The following is a 15356-nucleotide window of genomic DNA, read 5'->3' as shown; positions in this document are numbered from 1 at the left end:
GGGTATTTCGGTAAATCTGCGGATGAAACACCTTTTTTATTATATGGTGTTTACATTTTATTATACTATATGTGATATTTATATTGTAGATTTTTGTGGTTTATATGCTTTTCAGAAGACATAGAGGAGTCTTTATATCTACAATAATCAAGTGGAAAGGGTAACATGTTTGATCAATTTTTTTTTTACCCCCACTGCTATCTGATCTCTTTTGTGGTGTGTAATTTTGTTTTATGCATTAGAATGTAACAAGGTTTATAAAAAGTGTATGCGAGATGAGAATGCAATACGATATGCTATGCATCTATTAAGACAATCAATAATGAAGACTTAACCACACTAACTTCTTCTGTACTAATCTGCATCTCCTAAGATAACTGCTAATTAACTTTATTACGGGAAAATAAATCTCTGAACTAATTTAAAAGAATCTGATTTTTTATGGACTGTAAAATTTTGGTGGCATTCTTCTTTCGTTGAAAGTTTTTTTGTTTTTTTTTACATACCGTACTTGTCTTTGTGCCCTAGTGTATAGATAAGCAGTAATTCCTAACATAAATTATGTTACTTTTAGGTGAAGGAGATATGTATGTTTCTAATGAAACCCTTAGTTAGTTTTTTTTTCTCAACATTGGTAAAAACTGTACAGTCAACCCTTGACAAGAGACCAAGTGCTCTTCATTAATCCATTAATAAAGTTCATCAACAGCACTGCAACCCTAATACAGCTGTAAAAGTTACAGAACCACCTTCATGGATTCACATTTGTACCATTGCAAATTGTAGGCCAAATGTATTTACCTACGATCTAGTGAGTCTTTCTTTATAGTAAACGAGATAGCTATTTATACTAACTATCCACACAAAAGCTTTTCTGCCACCTTTATGCTTACTGAACTAAGAATTAACTGAATTTTGGGGGATTATTTAATTAATTTTAATCTCCTATTTTACATTTTTATTGGTTATTAAGTGAGTGTAATGACATCTAGCATTATGTGTTTATATAACAATTAGGATTAGGAAAGTGTTGTTTTTTTGTGCTTGTACCAGACAAATAATCTAGACAAGAAAATACCAATAAGCCAACACATTCATATTTTATTTTGGATTTTGAAAATAGTTCGTTTTTTTCTAAATGTTTGTTAAGACCGCCTTACAAAAAGTCACATAAATTCAGGGAAACAATATAACAAAGACTTGGTGTTCACATTGTTAATTTGCACAACTGCTTAGAAATACTAGAACAGTAGAAGAGCATATTGATAATTTTCATGAAGTACTTAGATTGGACCTGTGGCCTTACCGGATAGTGAATGGGTTAGTGTTTGGTGGTATGCTTATATTTATTCTATTAATTCTAATGTTCTATCTCAAACTTTTGCTAATAAAGCTGTGTGCTCAAATGGATCCTAGCAGTATAATACCTCTTCAAGAAGGAACTAAATCTCCTGTCTGTGCTATCTCATGCAAGGACATTGTGTACACGGTATTCTCATGATTGTCTACTATCCAGTTCATCAATATGGCCTAATCTCATTGACATTGCCGACATGGCGCATCCAAAGTTTTTGCAAACTCTTTTTATCTCACATTTGTTTTATCTAACATTTTTCTTTTCCCTGTGTAAAATGCTTGTTTCACCAACAGTATGTATTGTTCTTAGATAAGGATGCTTCCCATGTCTTTGTTTGGCTCAACATCCAGAAAAGTCACGGTCTAAAAAGTCTAAATTTGAGTAGCGCTTTGAAATAGAAAGTTGGAAGCAAATGCTATATCATTATTGTGGGCTTAGATTTGCTATTTAAATTAGGAAAGTGCCTTATTACCAAATGTACCTCAACTGTTGCTAGAGCACCCACACCTCTCTTATATGCAGATGTGCAACCTCTACTCCTCCCAAAATCCTAAGACCTGAGAGAGGTAATCATATATTAAAGACCATTCCCATAACTTTTTTCCTTATATCCCCTGCCCTATCCTATACCAGGTTACACTCCATCCTACAGTTGGTTTTAAACTGACCAATGGGAAGAGGCCACAGACAGCATCCACTATCATTGGGACCACCTGCTACTTTGTTGACCTTCCTGGTTGTAATCTGATGTCCCTTTTTCAAACTTAGTTTTCCTTTTTGTTATGTGCTATTCTTTCAGAATAAAACAAGGGATTGAAAGAGTTAAATGTATTTAGTGGTCTTTCACTAGGCTAATGCTTGCTCTGACCAGCTCTGACCAGTGTATTGCTACATAAGCTTCTTAGAAAAGGGGGAAAAAAACAGCAGTTTGTCAAATATGTAGAAACTTCTAGCAGGAGGAAAATAAATTCCCCTTATTATAATAATAAAAATTGCTCTGCCATATGATCTCACAAAACATCTTAACCTGTTAGCTTAATTATGTAAACCCCTATTGCTTAATTATGTACACCCATTAAAGTCTGAAACTTTCTGTTAGCAAGCTTATATAAATCCTTGCTTTGTTATAAAAATTTGGAGTACTTATTCGGCTTACTTCATGATGGTCTGAGTTTGTTGCTCCACAAGTTCTTGAGGGTTTGACTGGACCTCACCAGAATAGAGGGAAACTGTGCAGCACAAGAAAAGTCTCCGCTGGTCAAGCAGAGGAGCCCCAACACCCATCTTCACCATTACGTAAACAATGATATCTGATTCTTCTTCTGTGTTTTTTAATAGTTTATTTTTCACAATATTTTTAAACTATGTGTAGTTTCTTCTCTGTTTCGGTACAGGTTAATGTTCCTCTATGTTCTTTTTGCTCAGGGCAGGTTCTCATTTCTTACATGCATCCATAAATGCCTGCTTCTATGTCAATGTTTGCTTGGTGGGTACATCCGCTTCTATCCTTTGCGGATGTAGATATCTCTATTTTGGAGTTCCCTCAGTTCTGGGTGCTGCTGCTTCTACAGCCTTTTCTTCCAGTGCTTCTCTCTTTGACATCTTCGTTCCATGGATTATGTTTTGTGTCTTTAACGTTAGACCTTCTTCTTATGCCCGTCATGGGTGGTGGTCCGAAGAAGGACCCCTGTTTGCTTGATGATGATAATGATGATAGGAGTCTCAGCGTAGAAATTGACAATCAGGGCCTGGTGCAGGGTAACCACAAACGGCTGCTTTCCTCCTGCAGTCACAAGATCCGTCTGAGTAGGAGTCTCCTACTCCCCCCCACACCCCCAGACCAGTGTGGGTTATCCCGGTCCCGTCGTCCCAAACTGCCGCAGCCTAACCCGTCCCAGGGGACCCTGTACTACTCCTGAGCAGATCGGGAGAGGAGGGAACCAAGACTGCAGACGTACAAGGCTCCTACACACGCGGCCTAACCCGGCTACAGCATGGCACAGCAGACCCCAGCACTACAGCACCAGACACTCTTGACGCGATATTTGAAAGGTTCTGGCCGAAGCTGTTAGACCACGAACAATGAGCAAAGGCCCTGCAGCTGTCACCTATGGGAACATAAGAAGGCGGCACCAGGAGGATTGGGAAACCTCTCAAGGGAGCAAACTTGTCCCCAGCTTCCACAACAAGCACACGCTGCCCACCTGGACTGAGAGCAAAGAAGGTTTCGACCAGAAGGTACCGGCCACACACATGGAGGGCTAAGAGACACAATTAGGGTCCCACATTGCCAACAAGCAGCGCCCACCGTACCATCCCTGATGGGAAGACCCTGGACCTCACAGGACTCCAGGTTCATGTTACAAGGGTACCGGCTCTTCCACAACCCTGGGGCTGGAGTGGCGCCACTGCTCCCCAATGCGGACTGAGTCCTAAAGCGAGAAGCGACCCCCGCATGGGCATTGGATGACTGTCCAGAGTACCAGCTGGAGGGGCTAGCTTGATTTCCCACAGCCCATGACCGCCTTCACCATGCAGGACTCTATTACCAAACCCTCTCGCAGACGACGTCGTATCGGACGGCATATCCTCGCAACCTCTCTAATGACCTAACCTGATATGTATATTGCCTCACATAGCCAGCACACTGGATACTAACTGGGAATCTGGTGTTTGGTTCCGGTACAGCAAGCACCCTGGCTCAGATTGATGGGAGGGAGTGCAGTTCCACACACACTTCAAAAAAATAGCCAGCACCCTGGGCCTGATATCTTTCACTCTCTTACTCTGAGCTACAAAACTCGTCACAGAATGCAACACACACTTGCCTTCCTCCACTATTTAGACAGGATGACACAGTGTACCACAAGCTTATTCCTGTTATTGTATATGTTACTATATACCTATCTGATTATACACCCAGCTAGCATGTTATACATTTCAATCTGCATCAGTAAACCTAACATAGTCTTAATGTCTGTAACGTGTTTCCTTCATTCTGGCCACCAAACATTGAATATGTATGCATCTTTCAATATGCTCCGTGGTAGACTGACAATAAACCTATGATTTCCAAAGTTCACCTGCAAGTCTAATCTCTCATATCCCAGACTGCAATGTTGTGTCTAATACATAGACGTGTTTGCTAAGAAATCCATTCTAGCATTATTGCATAGTTACTCAGGTGGGGTCTGTTGAGCTATAAGCATCATGCCTAGTATAACTCACAGTTAAACCACTATTAGCCTTTTGTTGCTCCTGCGGCATGACACTGCATAGTCTAACCTGCTAAATTGGCAAACATAGCTTACTCTTGCAATAGTTAACTCCTGACTATTAACTCCTTAAAAACTGTGCAAGTTAAAAAAGAAGATAAACATACCAAATATATAGTTAGTAAAAAGCAGAGACACAACCCAGCAGCACAAAAGCAACAAAGGTAAATTTCTATGGTTTAACACTATTATTATGCTACTACATTTCTAGATCGTATAAGTCTCATAACTTAACTTACATTTTAAGCTCAGATAGGTGAAGCTAGCTTGTTTTATCACTTCTGAATGATATCACCCTGTCCAGGCATCTATCCACAGTTTAAATCACTCATTGAAAGTTTATGGCTAATCAACTTTATCTTGTTTTACTTTACTTAAAGAAACACTATATTCACCTAAATTACTTTAGCTAAATAAAGCAGTTTTAGTGTATAGAATAGATCATTCCCCTGCAATTTCCCTGCTCAATTCACTGCCATTTAGGAGTTAAATCACTTTGTTTCTGTTAATGCAGCCCTAGCCACAGGCTAGGTGGCTATGATTGACAGAGCCTGCATGAAAAAAAAAAACTGGTTTCACTTTCAAACAGATGTAATTTACCTTAAATAATTGTATCTCAATCTCTAAATTGAACTTTTATCACATACAGGAGGCTCTTGCAGGGTCTAGCAAGCTATTAACATAGCAGGGGATAAGAAAATCTTAATTAAACAGAACTTGCAATAAAGAAAGCCTAAATAGGGCTCTCTTTACAGGAAGTGTTTATGGAAGGCTGTGCAAGTCACATGCAGGGAGGTGTGACTAGGGTTCATAAACAAAGGGATTTAACTCCTAAATGGCAGAGGATTGAGCAGTGAGGCTGCAGGGGCATGTTCTATACACCAAAACTGCTTCATTAAGCTAAAGTTGTTCAGGTGACTATAGTGTCCCTTTAATTTTACTCCACTGTCCATTTTGAGATACGTTTTATGTGTTTTCTCTTCCGTTTTAGTCTGGTTTCTGGAAGTGGTTTGACCTATGAAGCGTTTGAACTGACTTCAAACCTTCTGTTAGTTTTACGGTTCCTGCCATTTCTTACTGTTACTTCTTGTTTGTTTTTTATGTTTATGCTAATCCATTGTAATTGTATTTTTGTTTCATACTTGCATCAAAAACCAGGAGGTGGCTTTGCTGTCAGTGGCTTATATTACCTCCTATTACTTTTCATTATACGACTTTTGATTGGTTGTTATGTTCTTATCTGTTTCTTTGCTGCTGTGGAGTTCAGTAAAGAAAGTAAAGCAAAATATTTGCCTCTTGTCATTAATAGAAATTAAGATTATAGGTACCCTAAAACTAGCATAATTTACAATAGTATTTTATTTCGTTTTTCATATATGGTTTTGTAGTTTGTAATAAATATCTTACTTCTAAGAAACACATTATGTTTTCCCTAAAACATGACCTAGATTAAAGGGAAATATGTTTACAGGTATTGCAATGCAATCTGCTTTTTGTGAAATATGTTTAATTTATGCATACATTATTTTATTTTCTTCTGTCTCCAATACAGCCTATAACACAAAACGGCATCAGGCACATTCTAGAAACCATTAGATTGTAACAATGCCAGGTTATATCCAGGAGTCTGATTTTATTATGTTGGAGGAAGGGTCTACTGCCAGAGACCTGATGGATAAAATGATTGAAGATTTCTCTCGGTCTGTAAGTATCAATTTTATTTTGCTTAGCACACTTTCTATTTCAAAAAGGATTAGTTGCTAGAGAAATGACCAGATTTGTTAAAATTGTGGGATACTAGCTATAGCATGCTCAACATGGCACCAGCCTATACCTCATCCACTCATGTCCTCTTTAAGAATAATTTTTGGTGTTCTAGTTTATAAAAACATATATTTTTATACTATAATAGTGAGCCACACTGTTAAAATAACATTTGGCTTCATTTCTCATGATAGCTCTATTTGGAATAAAAAAAAAACTGTACATTAAAGATGGTTTGCATCTTTCTCAAAAGGGAACAAATGTTCTCAGTGAGCAGTTTATAGGACAGAAAGTAACTGTAGCGAGTGTGTTAAAAAATGATAAGCTTAGAGTCATGTCTTCAAATGCTCGCAGGGAATAAGATCCATGAACTTGTGGCAATAATGGCAGCTGACAATGTATATTTAGTCGCTGACAATGTATATTTAGTCGCTGTTACTGAGACATGGTACAATGAGAAAAATGACTGGGACATAGCAATACCAGGGTACTCTTTATATAGAAAAGACAGGGAAGGCAAGAAAGGGGGAGGGGTGGCACTGTATGTGAAGGATAGCATAAAATCTAGCCTAATAAAAGTTAGCGAGCCGAACATAGAGTCAGTTTGGGTTACGTTAGAATTTTGGAATCACACAGTAACTCGTGTAGGTGTGATTTATAGGCCCCCAGGACAAATAGAAGAGTTAGATAATCTAATACTTGAGGAAATAGGTAAAATGACATTAAAGGGGGGAGTTATCATCATGGGTGACTTTAATCTTCCTGATGTAAACTGGAAAACCAAAATAGCTGCTTGTGCCAGGTGCCCACATATTCTAAACTCCCTACTAGGATTGTCTCTAAAACAAGTCATTGAGGAGACAACTCGTAAGAAAGCCATACTAAATTTAGTGTTAACAAATTGAGATTTAGTATCAGATATTATCGTAGTTGAAAGTTTAGGATCTAGTGTTCACCAGTCAGTTTAATATAAGAATAGTGACAGAGTTACACCACACAAAAACAAAAGACAGACTTTTAGAAGGAGTCAGGCAACTATAGCACAGTAAGCCTTACTTCAGTAAAGGAAACCATGTTAAAGGATAGGATTGTTGAACATCTAAAAACACATGGATTTTAAGATCAGAGACAACATGGGTTTACTTCAGGGAGATCATGCCAAACTAATCTTATTGCTTTTTTTGATTGGGTAACTAAAATAATAGATCAGGGTGGTGCAGTAGACATTGCTTACCTAGATTTCACTAAGGCTTTTGACACTGTCGCACATAGAAGGATCATCAATAAACTACAATCTTTAAGTTTGGATTCCAATATTGTTGAATATGTTAGGCAGCGGCTGAGTGACAGGCAACAGAGGGTTGTAGTCAGTGTAATGTATTTGAAGCAAGGTCTAGTTACCAGTGGGGTACCTCAGGAACCCATTCTCTTTAACCCTTTAACGCTGTTACAGCGTTCTATGCCACATTAAATGGGCTTTAAAGCCGTTGTGGAGGCATAGAATGCCATAACAGCTTTAGGCCCGGGAGCCGCCGGACTACTCACCCACCCAGCGATCCGCTTCGGGAGGCAGCCCTCCCACAACAAATCAGGCCCCCGAGGGCCATGTGATTGCTGTCAAAGAGCGATCACATGACTGCAATAGCTGCCCATAGACCTGCCTGCAAGGGAAGTGTATTTTATATTAATATAATTACATATATTAGTGTTAAAATACACTAAGAATGAAGTTACATATATATAAGATATATACATATTATATTTATTATACGACATCCAAGAGAAATGCACTCAGAGGGCTTGTAGTCGACTACAAGCCCTCTGAGTGCATTTCTCTGGGACGTTGTATTGGGGCACAAAATAGCACGAGGCAAGAACAGGACAGGAATGTGAGTGCAAAGCCCGTGTTGGTTATATATTATACATAGATATATATTTTATATATCTATATACGTATAATTACAATAATAAATAAATACGATAATTAAATAAATGTAAAAAGTTAAAATAAATTATATATACACATATGTAATTTCATTCTAACTGCATTTTGGTATTAATATATATAGGTAACAAAATACAATTAGAATGACATTCTATATATATCTATATATATCTATATCAGTGAAAGTGAAGTTTTTTGCATTTTTTTTACACAGAAATGGAACTTACACTGACGATATTATTGTTGTAATACGTTTTACTGTTTTGAAACACCATGTACAGGTTTTATGGACAGGTTTTTACTTAAAAATGTAAGTTTAATGACAAGGAAGTTTCCACTCAAGCCTATTGGTTACTTAATCCACCAATCAGAGTGGTATGAGTCAAATTACACAGCGTGGGAAAATTCCACAGAACTTTCCCACGCTGTGTAAAATGACACAGAGCACTCTGATTGGGTGGCTTGAAATCCACCCAATCAGAGTGCTCTGTGTCATTTTATACAGCGTGGGAAAGTTCTTTGGAATTTTCCCACGCTGTGTAAAATGACACAGAGCACTCTGATTGGCTTAAACCAAACAATCAGAGTGTTCTAAGCCTAATTGCAGGGTGTGGCAAGGCTTTATAAGCCTTGACCTGCCCTGCGGTGCTCTGTACGCGGTGTGCCCTCGAAGGGTGAAGAAGGATTATTTTTTTTTGCACTCGTTTTTTTTTTTTGCGACGGTTATATTGGCTTTTTATTTGGCCTTTTTGGGGGCTGAAGAAAGAAGATTTTAGAAAAAAGAAGACATCTAATGGTAAGTTTATTTTGATTTATTTACAGGTTTTTAGCTTTATTGACTCCGCCCTCATAATTTTTAGGGTGAGGGGGGTAGGTAGGGGGACCATTTTTTTGGGGGGGGGAGGATGTGACTAGGGGTTTGGGGACCCCTAGTCACCTGGGCGTGACTTTTTTTTAGAGCCCCCACCCGCCGCTCAGGGGTGGGGGCCGGGGGGAGGACATTAGGTCCCCCATTGGTATTTAGGGCCCCCACCCGCCGCTCATTGGTGGGGGCCGGGGGGGAGGACATTAGGTCCCCCCATTGGTATTTAGGGCCCCCACCCGCCGCTCATGGGTGGGGGCCGGGGGTAGGACATTAGGTCCCCCCCTATTGGTATTTAGGGCCCCCACCCGCCGCTCATTGGTGGGGGCCGGGGGGGAGGACATTAGGTCCCCCACCTATTGGTATTTAGGGCCCCCACCCGCCGCTCAGGGGTGGGGGCCAGGGGGAGGACAATAGGTCCCCCCATTGGTATTTAGGGCCCCCACCCGCCGCTCAGGGGTGGGGGCCAGGGGGAGGACAATAGGTCCCCCCATTGGTATTTAGGGCTCCCACCCGCCGCTCATGGGTGGGGGCCGGGGGGAAAGACATTAGGTCCCCCCTATTGGTATTTAGGGCCCCCACCCGCCGCTCAGGGGTGGAGGCCAGGGGGAAGGACATTAGGTCCCCCCCCCAATTTGTGTTTAGGGCCCCCACCCCCCACCGCTCAGGGGTGGGGGCCAGGTGGGAGGACATTAGGTCCCCCCTTATTCTTGTTTAGGGCCCCCACCCACCGCTCAGGTGGGTGGGGGCCCATCACTATTGTGGCCAGAAAGAGTCCCTGTGGGTTTTAGAATTTGCCTGCCTATTGAAGTCTATGGCGGTTCTCTGGGTTCGCCTGTTCGCGAACATTTGTGGAAGTTCGCGTTCGCCGTTCGCGAACGGCAAATTTCATGTTCACAACATCACAAGTCACAAACATAAAACATGCATTTTCATAATCAGCATACGAGAAATAAACACATACTCAAAAATCAGGGCAATCGGTTCAGGGGTTAAAAAGTTATATGGACGTCCTTTAGGACCGACCGCAAGCACATTTTCATGCCCAAAACAGTTCCATAGATTTGGGCTGTGTGGTCAGTCTATTTCAGGATGAATCTGGCTGGATTTCAGGCTGAATCTTCGAACGGGACTTAGTCTCTGCGGCTGCAAAATCAACGTGGGAGAAGGTAAAGCTTAGCGGTGTTCGCGGAACTGTGTAGCCGATTTCAGTTCCATGAATTTGGCTACACATACCGCTGCCCGCATGGAAGGAACCAAGATGGCCGCCGCCACTTGATCGTTTTTCGAATGGCGGCCACTTCAACTACTTCGACACTTCGACGGCATTCGAAGTGCCAATTTAAAAGTACAAACCCTTTCTCTGGGAGATAAAGGGCCAGCAGCAGCACACCAAATATCCATTAAGCCCAAAACTTGTAATTAAAGGGCCACATCTTCCCGGGCCATAGTCAGAAGGCAAGAGGCGGGCAAGCAGCCCCCTCCAAGGACACGTGGCGAGGTCGGTTTCGCCAAACGTGGGGAGATTATTTCATTAGCCCCTCAACAGAAAAAAACTCAGGGAAGTCAAAATACACTCACTACAGAGATCAGGACTCTCAAAAATATCCATAAACGCAATTCCCAACTGAGCGCGTACACAGCTCTCATAGCCAAGTAGACAGCCACTAGAGGTGGAGTTAACCTTGCAAGGTAATTATTGCAGTTTATAAAAAACTCCAATAATTACACTTGCAGGGTTAAGAGTAGTGGGAGTTGGCACCCAGACCACTCCAATGGGTAGAAGTGGTCTGGATGCCTGGAGTGTCCCTTTAAGATCCTTTAACATTTTATCCTGCGATCCATGAACCAGTTTACTAGCCCTTCTCTGAACTCTTTCGAAAGTATCGATATCCTTCTGAAGATACAGTCTCCAGTACTGCATACAATACTCCAAGTGAGGTCTCAACAGTGTTCTGTAAAATGGCATGAGCACTTCCCTCTTTCTACTGCTAATACCTCTCGCTATGCAACCAAGCATTCTGCTAGCATTTCCTGTTGCTCTATTACATTGTCTTGTGCTTTTTCCTTAATCCCTATGTATATTTAGACAAATGGAGGTCATTTAGTTGCTCCAATGGCCATTGGAGGGATGCCCGCCTGCCAACGTCAAGGCAGACCCCCCCTAAGCGGGTCCTAACACTGACCCTTCTTCCTGCTTCACTATATATTGGGGCTGATGTGTGTTGTAGTCCTTGCTGCTTAAGCGCAGGACTTCTCTTTTTGTATTTGTATTTACTTTGTATCACACAGCCTGGTTACAATGCTGCTACCCATCCCATGTGTTCCCTATTAAGGGTTAATAAGTAAAGGGGTGTATATAAAAAATACCCCTTTCTGTCTCATTAGAGATATCTTTGCCAGAAGCTCAAGGAAGCAGGCTGAAGGGTCAGTGTTAGGACCCGCTTAGGGGGGGTCTGCCTTGACGTTGGCAGGCGGGCATCCCTCCAATGGCCATTGGAGCAACTAAATGACCTCCATTTGTCTAAATATACATAGGGATTAAGGAAAAAGCGCAAGTAACATTTTCTTTTCTTTGGTTTTTACTATATATTGGGGCTGATGTGTGTTGTAGTCCTTGCTGCTTAAGCGCAGGACTTCTCTTTTTGTATTTGTATTTACTTTGTATCACACAGCCTGGTTACAATGCTGCTACCCATCCCATGTGTTCCCTATTAAGGGTTAATAAGTAAAGGGGTGTATATAAAAAATACCCCTTTCTGTCTCATTAGAGATATCTTTGCCAGAAGCTCAAGGAAGCAGGCTGAAGGGTCAGTGTTAGGACCCGCTTAGGGGGGGTCTGCCTTGATGTTGGCAGGCGGGCATCCCTCCAATGGCCATTGGAGCAACTAAATGACCTCCATTTGTCTAAATATACATAGGGATTAAGGAAAAAGCGCAAGTAACATTTTCTTTTCTTTGGTTTTTACTATATATTGGGGCTGATGTGTGTTGTAGTCCTTGCTGCTTAAGCGCAGGACTTCTCTTTTTGTATTTGTATTTACTTTGTATCACACAGCCTGGTTACAATGCTGCTACCCATCCCATGTGTTCCCTATTAAGGGTTAATAAGTAAAGGGGTGTATATAAAAAATACCCCTTTCTGTCTCATTAGAGATATCTTTGCCAGAAGCTCAAGGAAGCAGGCTGAAGGGTCAGTGTTAGGACCCGCTTAGGGGGGGTCTGCCTTGATGTTGGCAGGCGGGCATCCCTCCAATGGCCATTGGAGCAACTAAATGACCTCCATTTGTCTAAATATACATAGGGATTAAGGAAAAAGCGCAAGTAACATTTTCTTTTCTTTGGTTTTTACTATATATTGGGGCTGATGTGTGTTGTAGTCCTTGCTGCTTAAGCGCAGGACTTCTCTTTTTGTATTGCTATTACATTGTCTGCCTACCTTTAAGTCATCTGAAATAATTACTCCTATATCCCTTACCTCAGAAGTTAGTAGTGTATCAAATATTCAATACTCTGCCCTTGGGTTTTCACGCCCAAAATGCATTATCTTGCACTTATCCAAATGTCAATTGCCACAGATTACAAACATGTGTTCCTGACATTATAGTCATGACGTGGCTGTTTAGGTGATTAGCCCCCCTCCGATCTCAGATGTCTCACCGTGGCTGGCCCAGTCTGACTCCACCTCCATAAAGGAATTAGTAAAGCCCCTCTAAAAGGGACTTGAAGATGGGAGAATCCCTAGTCTTAATATTGGCCGTATCAAAATAGAAGAAGGCTATACATCTGTGCTTAAGTCATCAATTTAAGTAAGAATTTACAAAAGCCCTACATTAAAATGCATTCTATACATTCTATATCCAATGGTGAGGGAAAGTATAGAGAAAATCAAAGTTTGTCCAGGGTAATTTAGAAAGCTGGAGGATAATTATCCACTATATGTAAAACCTGTGGTATCTCTTGACACAATTGAATCAAAGTTTCCACTAGTCAAAGGTTACATAAATAGCAACCAAAAGTTAGATAAGTAACAAAACAATTTATACTTGAACTAAATAGGGAGAAATACATTTTAAGTCATAAGAGAGATAACATGACCTGATGGATATAACACTATATAAGTGAAATAATTCAGCAAAGGAGCTCAATATGTACTCCCTAAACAAATAGGGAAAAGGGGAGAGGATAGGAGTACCTCGGAGGAATAAATGGTGCTACACTAAATGATAGCCATAGGTATCTAATGGTAAGTGCCCCCATGTGGACAAATAAGTAACAAAACATTTATTCAAAGACAATCATGTCATCTTCTTCTGGTACATCGTCATAGCTCTCTAAATGCAGAATTCCGACCTGAGTTTCTTGCGACTCCATTTTTTGTAAAAGTTTTGACCCCGATCTCTCATGTCCAGCAATATAGTTACATAGTTACATAGCTGAAAAGAGACTTGCGTCCATCAAGTTCAGCCTTCCTCACATATGCTTTTGCTGTTGATCCAAAAGAAGGCAAAAAACCCAGTCTGAAGCGCATCCAATTTTGCAACAAACTAGGAAAAAATTCCTTCTTGACCCCAAAATAGCAGTCAGATGTCTCCTTGGATCAAGCAGCTATTAGCCCACTAATTCGAAATTGTATCCCTGTATGTTATGTTTTTGCAAGTATTTATCCAATTGCAATTTAAACATCTGTATAGACTCTGACAAAACCACCTCTTCCGGCAATGAATTCCATATCCTTGAGCCCGAGTGCCCAAACCGCAATACATGCCAACTTTTTTTTCCTTAAAGTGCCAACACGGCAATTGCGTGTGTGTGTGTGTGGGGGGGGGGGGGGTGCGTGTGTGTGGTGGAGGGTGCGTGTTGAATGTGTAAATGAGGGGTGCTGTGTGTGTATGAGGGGTGCTGTGTGTGTGTATGAGGGGTGCTGTGTGTGTGTATGAGGGGTGCTGTGTGTGTGTGGGGGGGGGTGCTGTGTGTGTGTGGGGGGGTGCTGTGTGTGTGTGGGGGGGTGCTGTGTGTGTGTGGGGGGGGGGTGCTGTGTGTGTGGGGGGGGGTGCTGTGTGTGTGTGGGGGGGTGCTGTGTGTGTGTGGGGGGTGCTGTGTGTGTGTGTGGGGTGCTGTGTGTGTGTGGGGTGCTGTGTGTGTGTGGGGTGCTGTGTGTGGGGGGTGCTGTGTGTGTGGGGGGTGCTGTGTGTGTGTGGGGGGTGGTGTGTGTGTGTGGGGGGGTGCTGTGTGTGTGGGGGGTGCTGTGTGTGTGTGGGGGGGGTGCTGTGTGTGTGTGGGGGGTGCTGTGTGTGTGTGGGGTGCTGTGTGTGTGTGGGGTGCTGTGTGTGTGCGGGGTGCTGTGTGTGTGTGGGGTGCTGTGTGTGTGTGTGGGGGGGTGCTGTGTGTGTGTGGGGGGGTGCTGTGTGTGGGGGGGGTGCTGTGTGTGGGGGGTGCTGTGTGTGGGGGGTGCTGTGTGTGGGGGGAGTGCTGGGTGTTTGGGGGTGTGCTGTGTGTGTGTTTGGGGGTGTGCTGTGTGTGTGTTTGGGGGGGTGCTGTGTGTGTGTGTGGGGGGGGGTGCTGTATGTGTGTGAGAGGGGTGCTGTATGTGTGTGAGGGGTGCTGTATGTGTGTGAGAGGGGTGCTGTGCTGTGGGGGGTAAGGGGTACTGTGTGGGGGGTAGGTGTACTGTGTGTGGGGGAGTAGGGGTACTGTTGTGGGGGAGTAGGGGTACTGCTGGGGGGTAGGGGTACTGCTGGGGGGGTAGGGGTACTGCTGGGGGGTAGGGGTACTTCTGGGGGGGTAGGGGTGCTGCTGGGGGGTGGGGTGGGGTGGTGCTGTGGTGGGTAGGGGTGCTGCTGGGGGGGTGGAGTGTTGCTGTGGTGGGGAGGGATGGTGCTGTGGTGGGTAGGGGTGGTGCTGGGGGGTGGGGTGCTGCTGGGGGGGTGGGGTGGTGCTGGGGGGGTGGGGTGGTGCTGGGGGGGTGGGGTGCTGCTGGGGGGGTAGGGTGCTGCTGGGGGGGTGGGGTGGTGCTGGGGGGGTGGGGTGGTGCTAGGGGGTGGGGTGCTGCTGGGGGTGGGGTGGTGCTGGGGGGGTACGGTGCTGCTGGGGGGGTGGGGTGGTGCTGGGGGTTGGGGTGGTGCTGGGGGGTAGGGTGCTGCTGGGGGGGTG

The 15356-nt window shown here is 43.1% G+C and overlaps 1 pseudogene; it reads left to right on the top strand.

Annotated features, from left to right (window-relative positions):
- The window catches only part of LOC134611671 (antizyme inhibitor 2-like), a 65009-nt pseudogene that overhangs the window by 24888 nt on the left and 24765 nt on the right, over window positions 1-15356 (top strand).

This window comes from Pelobates fuscus, chromosome 1 (genome assembly GCF_036172605.1).
Source record: "Pelobates fuscus isolate aPelFus1 chromosome 1, aPelFus1.pri, whole genome shotgun sequence".
Lineage (NCBI taxonomy): Eukaryota > Metazoa > Chordata > Amphibia > Anura > Pelobatidae > Pelobates > Pelobates fuscus.
This window is presented reverse-complemented; position numbering and strand designations above follow the sequence as displayed.